At 38.2% G+C, this 9,850-nt stretch overlaps 1 long non-coding RNA gene across 1 annotated transcript in view; it reads right to left on the bottom strand.

Annotated features, from left to right (window-relative positions):
- Positions 1-8,039, bottom strand: part of LOC106922879 (uncharacterized) — an 8,330-nt gene extending 291 nt beyond the window's left edge. The window contains exons 1-2 of the long non-coding RNA XR_001419289.2: positions 7,934-8,039; positions 1-259 (exon numbers count right to left, since the gene is read on the bottom strand). The exon at positions 1-259 is cut by the window's left edge and continues 291 nt beyond it. This is a non-coding gene — a long non-coding RNA (uncharacterized LOC106922879). The remainder of the gene's footprint in view (positions 260-7,933) is intronic.
- Between the last annotated feature and the right edge of the window lie 1,811 nt (positions 8,040-9,850).

The raw sequence follows: 9,850 nt of genomic DNA, 5'->3' as shown, positions 1-9,850 counted from the left end.
CAGACTTCATTTGGTTTCCTACCTTGTAAACTAAAGTATGCAGGACAGAGCAGCTCTGGAGGTACATTTTAATGGATTCCTTTAAGAGTGAGAAGACAAACCAAATATTTTCCTCCCAGAAATCCCGGATCAGCTTGTTTGGGTCTGGAGCACTCTTAAGTTTTAAGCCCAGGTTCATCAGCGCCGCCCGTCATAAAAGCAGGTTTCTTCAACTTTCTGCTCCTTCCAGGTTTCTCTTTCCCACAAACGAGCTGCCGTCCTGCACACAGTGAGCAATGAAGTCATTATCAGCTCCAATAGGTGGCGCCGCGCCCATTTCCACAGCACTGCAGGGAAATAACATGACAGCAAAACAAACGACACCATTAGTCATACTTAACACCACCTGTAAATCAGCCCCCTGTGTGTGTGTGTGTGTGTGTGTGTGTGTGTGTGTGTGTGTGTGTGTGTGTGTGTGTGTGTGTGTGTGTGTGTGTGTGTGTGTGTGTGTGTGTGTGTGTGTGTGTGTTGGGCGCTGCTTTAACAGGTTATTTAGCTCCTCCACTCCGAGCTGTGGAAAATCTTAAGCCACAGATGAATGACAACGTTCAGTGAGTGATTATTCAGATAATTCACAAGCTGCAGCGGCTTCACATTTTCCACTACAGTTTGAAAGGATCCTGGATGAAGTTCAGTCGCACAGAGCATCTGATTCCTGCTGGGTTTCCTGCTTTCTTTATCTGGATCTGAGTTCACTAAGATGATCTCTGGATCAGGGTCATGTTTTTATCAAAGCCTTTTCTCCCCTCTTTTAACCATTTAACAACGTTTTAACCAACGCTGCTCTGAGAAATGGCTCATATAACGAGCTCAGCAGGTGCTGTTAATTGCTGCTGGCTAGTCTGAAGGAGTTTTTAGACTTAACCTGCGTCTAAAAGGCGGGCTAAGTCCAATCAGGCATTTTGCACAGCTTGTGGTTGCCATGGAGATTAAAGGATTTTAAGAAATAATCAAGGAACACTCCAGATTTGTTTTAGATGAGGGAATAACATTATAACATAAAGTAAAGCTGAAAAAAGGTACATTTTACATCATACTGCCCCTTTAAATGATTTTATTGCTGGATCTGGATTGAACGCATCCTCTCTTATAAACCAGCCTGGTTTACACAAACTAAGGCAGAATTCAAGAGAATCCAGTAAATGTGGAAGATTTTATTTCATTGTCTTTTCTTCACGTGAATCAACTTGTCTTAATGATCTGCACCATTTTTCTGAATGTATCAAACTCAGATCAACAAAAGCTAAACCAGTTCAGGTTTGGCTGGATGGGCGGCTTCAATGCTAACCGTCAGCAGCCGCCGGACCTGCAGGAGATCCAACATGGAGCTGCTGAGGCGTAAAGAGTCTGATGGAACTGCCTATGAAAACCAGGCTGTAAAACCGAACCGAACAAGGAGCCTGTGAGCGCAGCAGCAACTACCTGCAGGGGTCCACATGCTGCTGGAAAACAGCACCATTGTTTCTTGTGTGCGCAGACTGCAGAGTTAACAATGGAGAACCCTGAAGATAATTTGTGCCTGCAGATAAAGCCCAGGCAGTCTGACAGCTGAATAACCAGAGAAGAAGAAGAATGTGTGGGAGCAGGAAGGAAGTGAAGAAACAGCGCCCCTCGCTGTTCTCCCACCTGCTAGACGTTGACGCCATCGTTCAGCCATTCCTCACAACTTACAGTAAAATCCACCAAATCCGGTTACATTCAGGGTTAAAATAGTTTTGGGGTTTTATTTGTCTAATTCAGTTAGTTTTGATTAATTTTAGTGTGAGGTTGCTAGATTTTATTAATTATTATTAAATATTGTTTAGTACTAGCTTAGTTTTTATCATTTAAAGCAGTGTTAGTTTTTCACACTTTGGTTAATTTTAGGTGCAGAATTCAAAACCATCAAAGTGTTGCATTGCTTTTCAAATGTATTCAATGATTGCTGAACAACGGACTGACTCTGTTTTCTCCCAATAGGAGGAATAAGGTTATAAAAGTTCAGTTCATTCAACTTTAATCCGTTACATCAGTTCCATAAACATCTCTGCATCATTTTCTGCATGTCTGTTTTTCTCTTGATTCACAAAGCAAATAGCAGAAAATAATACAAATAAAAGATTTGTATTATTTAAAGTTCAGCAGGAAAAATTTGCTCCATTTTTCCACCAAGTTGCAAACATCTCAGTGTGGCAGAGAGGAATCCTGTTAGGGATGAAACTAATAATAAAATAAGAAGTGTGGATGGATCTGTGCATAAGATTCAAGTTTTAAATGATTCACACAAAAACAAAATGCTATGGTTACAATTTAAAATGTATCATCATGTCAAAGTAGATGTGGAATAAATTCTTGACAAATACAAACTTTTTTCTAAAGAAAACATCGGTGATTCCCTGCATCCAAGAAAAATATATATTGTGTAAAAAACAAAAATACTGTTTTTCTTTCTTAACTGAAAATGTATTTCCGTTTTGGTTTGCATCAGACTCACTGTCTGCTGCGTTACTTATCTTACTCTTTTTAATAATTACATTTATTTATTTATTTATGCATAGCGCCATCTATTGGAAGATTTCAAGACATCAATGTCAAACCAAATTAAAATTTTAACATTTTATGCACATATCATTGAGGGAGAGGAAGACATTGATCTTCTTCCAGTAAAACCAGTGAATTTAATGGATGTTCAACTGCAGTTTTTACCAAAGTGGATCAGAGCCTCAGGTTCCTAATCAGGTCAGCTACATGCTTCTAATATTTTAGCAACAAATGCAGAATTTTATATCAAACAATAAAATGTGTTTTTGTAGCACATTTCAGCAACAATGCAGTTCAAAATCCTTTTACCTAATAAAAACATCCTGCAGTCAACAACTGAGAAACCAGCAACAAACATCATCATAATTATCAATACCCATCAATATGTTGGTCAATGTTCCATTTATTATGGTTCAAAAGCAACTCTGAACATTGAACTTTTAAATTAAAAAATATAGAAGTTTTATAACAAAAAAAAAAACAAAAACAGGATTGAATCATCAAAGAAATCCCCAAAAAGGTTTAAGTTATTAATAAAAATAGTATTGGTTCACAAACAATAACATTTCTGCATATGTATATTTAAAAACCAATGAGACAAAGCCATATCTCTAAAAGAAAAAAACACAGCCAGCTTAATTTCAGCCTAATTAACATATTTATGTGTAGAAATAATTAAGCTCCTCCCTGTTTCAGGAACAGAGTGAGTTACAGTCAGGATCCTTTCTGCTGAAAACTGATTACAGCTTCAGTTTAATGCAGCTGGATGTTAATATTCATAGGAACGTTTATGATTTATGGAGGAACCTCCAGAACATCTGTTTTCTTGAGGTTTTTTCTTTCCAACAGCATCGTCGTCCTGATCAAACAGAAGTAAATATTTTCTTCACAAATGTCCTGATTTCTGTGAGAACTCGAGAGGCGGACGCTCTGGTTAGCTTAGTGGTCTGAGGCTGTTCTCATATTAATGTGTGCATATTTCTGAGCTCTGGGAGTCTATAAAACGGTCTGTGGCGGTTCAGTGGGTGATTATATGTTCACACAAACTTTACATGAGTGAGCTCAGCGCTGCTGTGAGCGACGGAGGCCAACATCAACACGGAGCTGGCTGAACTGATCAACCCTCTGGCTCCTCAGCAGATCCTCCATCAACCCGCCGCTCTGCCCGGCTGAACGCACCGAAAACCCAACGCTCACTTCTCCTCCTCACCTTCAAAAAGTTACTCAAGTACATTTATTTACTTATTTTTATTCTAACAACAACAAAAAACTCGCAGGGAACACAAGGAGCCAGAGTCAGACAAAAACAAGAATACAGAAACAGAAATCCAGCAGGACAACCCGGGGCGATGAGAGAGATGACTAAAGATGAGAGAGGTGACTAAAGATGAGAGAGGTGACTAAAGATGAGAGAGGTGACTAAAGATGAGAGAGAAGACTAAAGATGAGAGAGGTGACTAAAGATGAGAGAGAAGACTAAAGATGAGAGAGGTGACTAAAGATGAGAGAGGTAAATAAAGATGAGAGAGGTGACTAAAGATGAGAGAGGTGACTAAAGATGAGAGAGGTGATTAAAGATGAGAGAGGTGACTAAAGATGAGAGAGAAGACTAAAGATGAGAGAGAAGACTAAAGATGAGAGAGGTGACTAAAGATGAGAGAGGTGACTAAAGATGAGAGAGGTGACTAAAGATGAGAGAGGTGACTAAAGATGAGAGAGGTGATTAAAGATGAGAGAGGTGACTAAAGATGAGAGAGAAGACTAAAGATGAGAGAGGTGACTAAAGATGAGAGAGGTGACTAAAGATGAGAGAGAAGACTAAAGATGAGAGAGGTGACTAAAGATGAGAGAGGTGACTAAAGATGAGAGAGGTAAATAAATATGAGAGAGGTGACTAAAGATGAGAGAGGTGACTAAAGATGAGAGAGGTAAATAAAGATGAGAGAGGTGACTAAAGATGAGAGAGGTGACTAAAGATGAGAGAGGTGATTAAAGATGAGAGAGGTGACTAAAGATGAGAGAGAAGACTAAAGATGAGAGAGAAGACTAAAGATGAGAGAGGTGACTAAAGATGAGAGAGGTGACTAAAGATGAGAGAGGTGACTAAAGATGAGAGAGGTGACTAAAGATGAGAGAGGTGATTAAAGATGAGAGAGGTGACTAAAGATGAGAGAGAAGACTAAAGATGAGAGAGGTGACTAAAGATGAGAGAGAAGACTAAAGATGAGAGAGGTGACTAAAGATGAGAGAGGTGACTAAAGATGAGAGAGGTAAATAAATATGAGAGAGGTGACTAAAGATGAGAGAGGTGACTAAAGATGAGAGAGGTAAATAAAGATGAGAGAGGTGACTAAAGATGAGAGAGGTGACTAAAGATGAGAGAGGTGACTAAAGATGAGAGAGAAGACTAAAGATGAGAGAGGTGACTAAAGATGAGAGAGAAGACTAAAGATGAGAGAGGTGACTAAAGATGAGCGAGGTGACTAAAGATGAGAGAGGTGACTAAAGATGAGAGAGGTGATTAAAGATGAGAGGTGACTAAAGATGAGAGAGGTAAATAAAGATGAGAGAGGTGGCTAAAGATGAGAGAGGTGACTAAAGATGAGAGAGGTGACTAAAGATGAGAGAGGTGACTAAAGATGAGAGGTGACTAAAGATGAGAGAGGTGACTAAAGATGAGAGGTGACTAAAGATGAAAGAGGTGACTAAATAAAATATAGGTGACTAAAATTAAATATCAGCAGTGTCAACACTGGAGCAATACAGGGATAAAAATAAAAATTTGTTTTATTGTGAATTAGTTTTGTTTTATCCAATTAGCAACAAATGGACAAGTATTTTAATTCAAAATTGTTCAATTTCCCTGCAAAAGAAATGAGAACTGTCTTTGAAAACCCTGAACTGTATTTAACACATTTTAATGATTTGATGTGATTAAGTCTGTTTTTGGAGATTTGTGTTTCTGCTTAAAATCAAAGCAAAATAAATAAAAAAATCTTGGTTAATAAAACAAAAACATAGAAAATGTTCTACTTAAGATAAAAATTTGGGTAACACTTTATTTGAAGGAGTGGTGAATAAGACTGAGATAACCCCTGTCATAAACATGAATAAGCCTTCATGAATATTTATGACTGTTGTCATAAAGAGTCATTCGGTAAATTATGACACTTTTAATACAAAGTTGACATTATTCAAAATGTCTTTGTTATGACAACTTGACATTAACCAAGAAATCATTACTGATATAAATTTGTTATAAAAGTATTACTGATTGCACTTTAAAAATTAGGTAACTTTATGTTATTAAAGGTAAAGTTTAAACAGTAATGATTTATTGAAACTGATGTTAAACTGATATTTTCTCCCACACAATCAGTTCTTGTCAGTTGTCAGCAAATAACAGCGTTTCACAATCCTGGTGAAATTTAATCTGCAAAACGGCGACAGAAAAAGTTGGAAGCAAACGCCAGAGTCAGATGGTTGATGTTTTGAATTCTCCACCTAAAAATTACATATGAAAAAACTACAACTATACTATCACTATTAAAAACTAAACTAATGAGGACTAATAAAATCCAGGCAGTCAGTCTGACTGCATTGGACCAACAAAATAAAACTTAACTATAATGAAAAAAACAAAAACTCTGATTATGGATAGATTTCATCTGGTTTTGGACCCGGTTCTCTGAGTTCTGTTAGATCAATTATTTGGGTGATTTTGGACCCGTTTTCAGCTTCTAGTTTACGATCCTTTTCTCCTTCCTGTTTGCTGAAGATCACATAATTGAGCTCAAAGTTTTTCCTTTATGAATAAAGCAGAAGTTTCATGTATGAAATGGATAAAATTATGAAATGAATCCTTCAGGCAGATGCTCTGCTTCAAGGTTTACAGGGTCAGGATTACATTTGGGTTTTTGAACAGAACCAGAAGTGGTTTCAGGTGATGACAAGTTGTTGATGACTTCAGTCCAGCAGGAAGTCCAAACCCGGCGCTCTGCTTCCACCTTCTCTGGTATTTCTCTGTAATCAACCGCTGGCATCGTCTCTCCTTCATATGAAACTCTTTAGCAAAGCATAAGCCAAGATAAACCAATTCTGATGCTAAAAATCTGATCCTGCTTCTCTCCATTCCTGCAGCTTACTGTGAGCTGCGTTCAGAATATCAAATCAAGCCAAACTGCATTTTTGTTGAACATTTTTTAAACATTTTAATGCAGGGGTGTCAAACTCCAGTCCTTTAGATGTGCCACAGGTACAAAACCCTGGAATGAAATGGCTTAATTACCTCCTTCTTGTGTAGAGTCCTGCTAATGACCTAATTATTCTATTCAGGTGGTGCAGCAGAGGCACATCTAAAAGCTGCAGGGCAGTGGCCGCAGTTTGAAACCCGTGTTTTAATGTGCAACTTTAGATGTGTCCAATCAATAATTCAAAAACATCTGATGCTATCAGATTTGTCCCAAGAGATGCAGAAATATGTCCTCCATTATTGGAGCTTTTAGTTTTAGTTTTACAGTGAATGTTTCAGAAACTACCTGGAGGTCAAGGCCAGATTTTTCTGTTTCTGCTGTTCTTGCTCAGCACCTGATTCACTAAGCAAACAGCCCTAAAATGCAAAGACACAAGCAGGTTCATCATGTTCTGGAGTTATTTGGTTAAACTTAATAACTTTTTCTAAGTAGAAATTTTTCCTTTAGCAAACAACGGTTTGGGTTTTACAGTACAGTTCACCGTCATATTCACTCACAGCCTGAGCGTTGTGTGGCTCTCTGTCCGTATTCAAACTTAAACCTCCTGATTACCAGGTGACTCAAACACGTCCATTTTAGTGTAAAACTGTTTCAAGATGCTGTAGCTTCAGCTTAGCTAGGAGCGGAGCTGAAATTAGGATTTCAGTGGACGTGTCATAGTTTTTAGTTGCAGCGTAATGTTGTGCATGGAAGATCTGGCCTTCTGCAGTTTCCTGCTAAGATAAAACTGCTAGCTGACAATGACTAGCACTGCTTTTAGCTGTCCAGTTGTCAACACGCTAAATTTTAATGTGTGAAAAAGGGACACTATGCTGCCCTCACAATGTGTTGCACTTACAAAGCTAGACAGCTAACACTTGAGTTGAAAATAATCCAGTCCTTGATAGTTTTGTTGCTTTATTTTGCAACTCTTGTTGGTTTTTTCCTTTTTATATTGTAAAACTGTAACAAAGCACAAAAGTACATCAAGACAAAATACAGAAAACAACTAGACTAGACTATAGCAAACAGATGGCTCCCAAATAGTAAACGATGTAGCGTTAAATTTTGGTTGGGAAACGTAAAACATTTCTTATAAATACAACAAAATACCGAAATGACAATTAATAAAATGAACTTACAGACAAATAGTGTCCAAGGAACAAACATGTCTGAAGGACAGTCGATGACACCATGTGCAGCTGGACAAGTTCTCCTTGACTGACCAAATTAAATGCGTAAACAGTGGCCACTAGGTGTCAGTAAGGCTCTATAGTTTAACTTACAATTTACCATCGGAAAACTAAACTAAACATGATGACGGAGTCAGCACAGACAGTGTTTACTACTAATTTTCAACGATACAACAAGGTGAGTAAAATGTTTTAATTAAATAAAAAATAGTGAAGGAGAGGGAAGCAGGTCAGTTATGCTAGCTTGACTATGACAACCTGAGCATGTAGATGTGATGTGAATTCAGTGTTTTGGTTCAGTTAAAAAAGAAAACAAAGGCAACCTGCACACCAACTCTGACAGATCACCTGTAGAGCAACTAATCAACTACTGCTGTGCTAGCTCAGCTACTAGCAACAGTAGCTTATCAACCACATTGATAAATTATTAATAATCACAAGAAACTGTAACTGACTGAATGTTCTGTTGTTTGTGTGGAAAATGCTTGCATGCCTTTTGGTGTTGAATCCTGATACATTTATGGCATTGTTGCCATGGCAACAGGTCTGTGTGTAGCACAGCCAGCACAGAGAGCGAGAAAAAGAAAAGTACCAGTGGCTTCGAGTTATTTTTGAAGGGTTTTTCTGCATTATTTCCTGTGGCGCTCTGCACCAGATTAACAATCTCTACATCTCCATGTTTCATTTTGTAACGTAACTGTTCTACTGCGGGACTCTGGCTGTGAAGTGTTGTGTGCATGAACAAAATGTGTAAACAATAACATGCAACGTGTCTATATCACTTATTTACTACTTTAAGAAACACATTCCATCAGTATTATTTCACTTTGTGAAATACTTTGTTATAAAAGTATTGATCTTTTTCCTAATTTGTCGTCAGAAGCTCAGGTTGTAGTAAATTGAAACAGCAACAGAAAGAAGAGAAAAGCTCATCAGTTCTAGAGCTGTTGTGATTGGCTGAAATCCTCCAATAAAACAAGACAGCAAACAGCTCTGGTCCCCGGGTGACGGTCGCTGTTTCTGTCCTACTGAGAAAGAACCATTCCTCTGACCTTTTGCTCTAAGTACTTATAGTTTCTTGTATTTGTAAGATAAAACATTCATATAGGAGGAAATTTTGTCCTCTGACAGTTGCAGTGAGGTTAGACTCTCTGCTCTGCCAAGAAACACTTTAGTGAAACTTAGACCTTCAGCACCGTTTTTACTCCGTCGTTCTTTCAGCTCAAGGCCACAGCGCTCCCCGTGTGTCTCTCTCATCATACAGATGGAAGTGTTTCCAAGCCGTGCTGTCGACAGATTACCGTCTCTACCTGCTCAAAACCTTCTACTGTTTTCCCAGGCTGGTGTTTTTCTTAGTCAGTTCTCACAAAAGATGAAAAATCAGAGCGGCTGCAGCTGCAGGGCTTATAACCTCAGTGACATAAAGAGTTGATTATGTTGCAGAAGTTGTTGGTACTTTTTCAAAGCTATGGCTGAGTTTAGAAACGTTTCTGGTACGGCGTAGCAGGGATACGGTGGAGAGAAGGCAGCACATACATTAGTTTAATTACTATAGCTTACAGTAGACCAGGAATTTATTTTTAATAAGGTTCAGACATTAACATGTTAATTTCAGCTAATTGCAGCAAAATAATGTGCTAAAAACATATTTATGCACACTTTTCTCAGCTCCCTCATTTCTGTCACATAGGTAACACAGATCCTCAAACTTCAGGCTTGAAAGCTACAGAAATACACTTAACACAGAAGTTTAACACTTAACAGAACTTAACAGCAGGTTTAAACTCTCAGCAGGTTTAACAACAGGTTTAAACTCTCAGCACAGAAAAGCAGAATCGCGTCTTTTTGGAGATGCACATCCCAAAC

Source organism: Poecilia mexicana, unplaced genomic scaffold (genome assembly GCF_051168715.1).
Source record: "Poecilia mexicana isolate PSO_F unplaced genomic scaffold, ASM5116871v1 scaffold_5, whole genome shotgun sequence".
NCBI classification, from domain to species: domain Eukaryota; kingdom Metazoa; phylum Chordata; class Actinopteri; order Cyprinodontiformes; family Poeciliidae; genus Poecilia; species Poecilia mexicana.
This window is presented reverse-complemented; position numbering and strand designations above follow the sequence as displayed.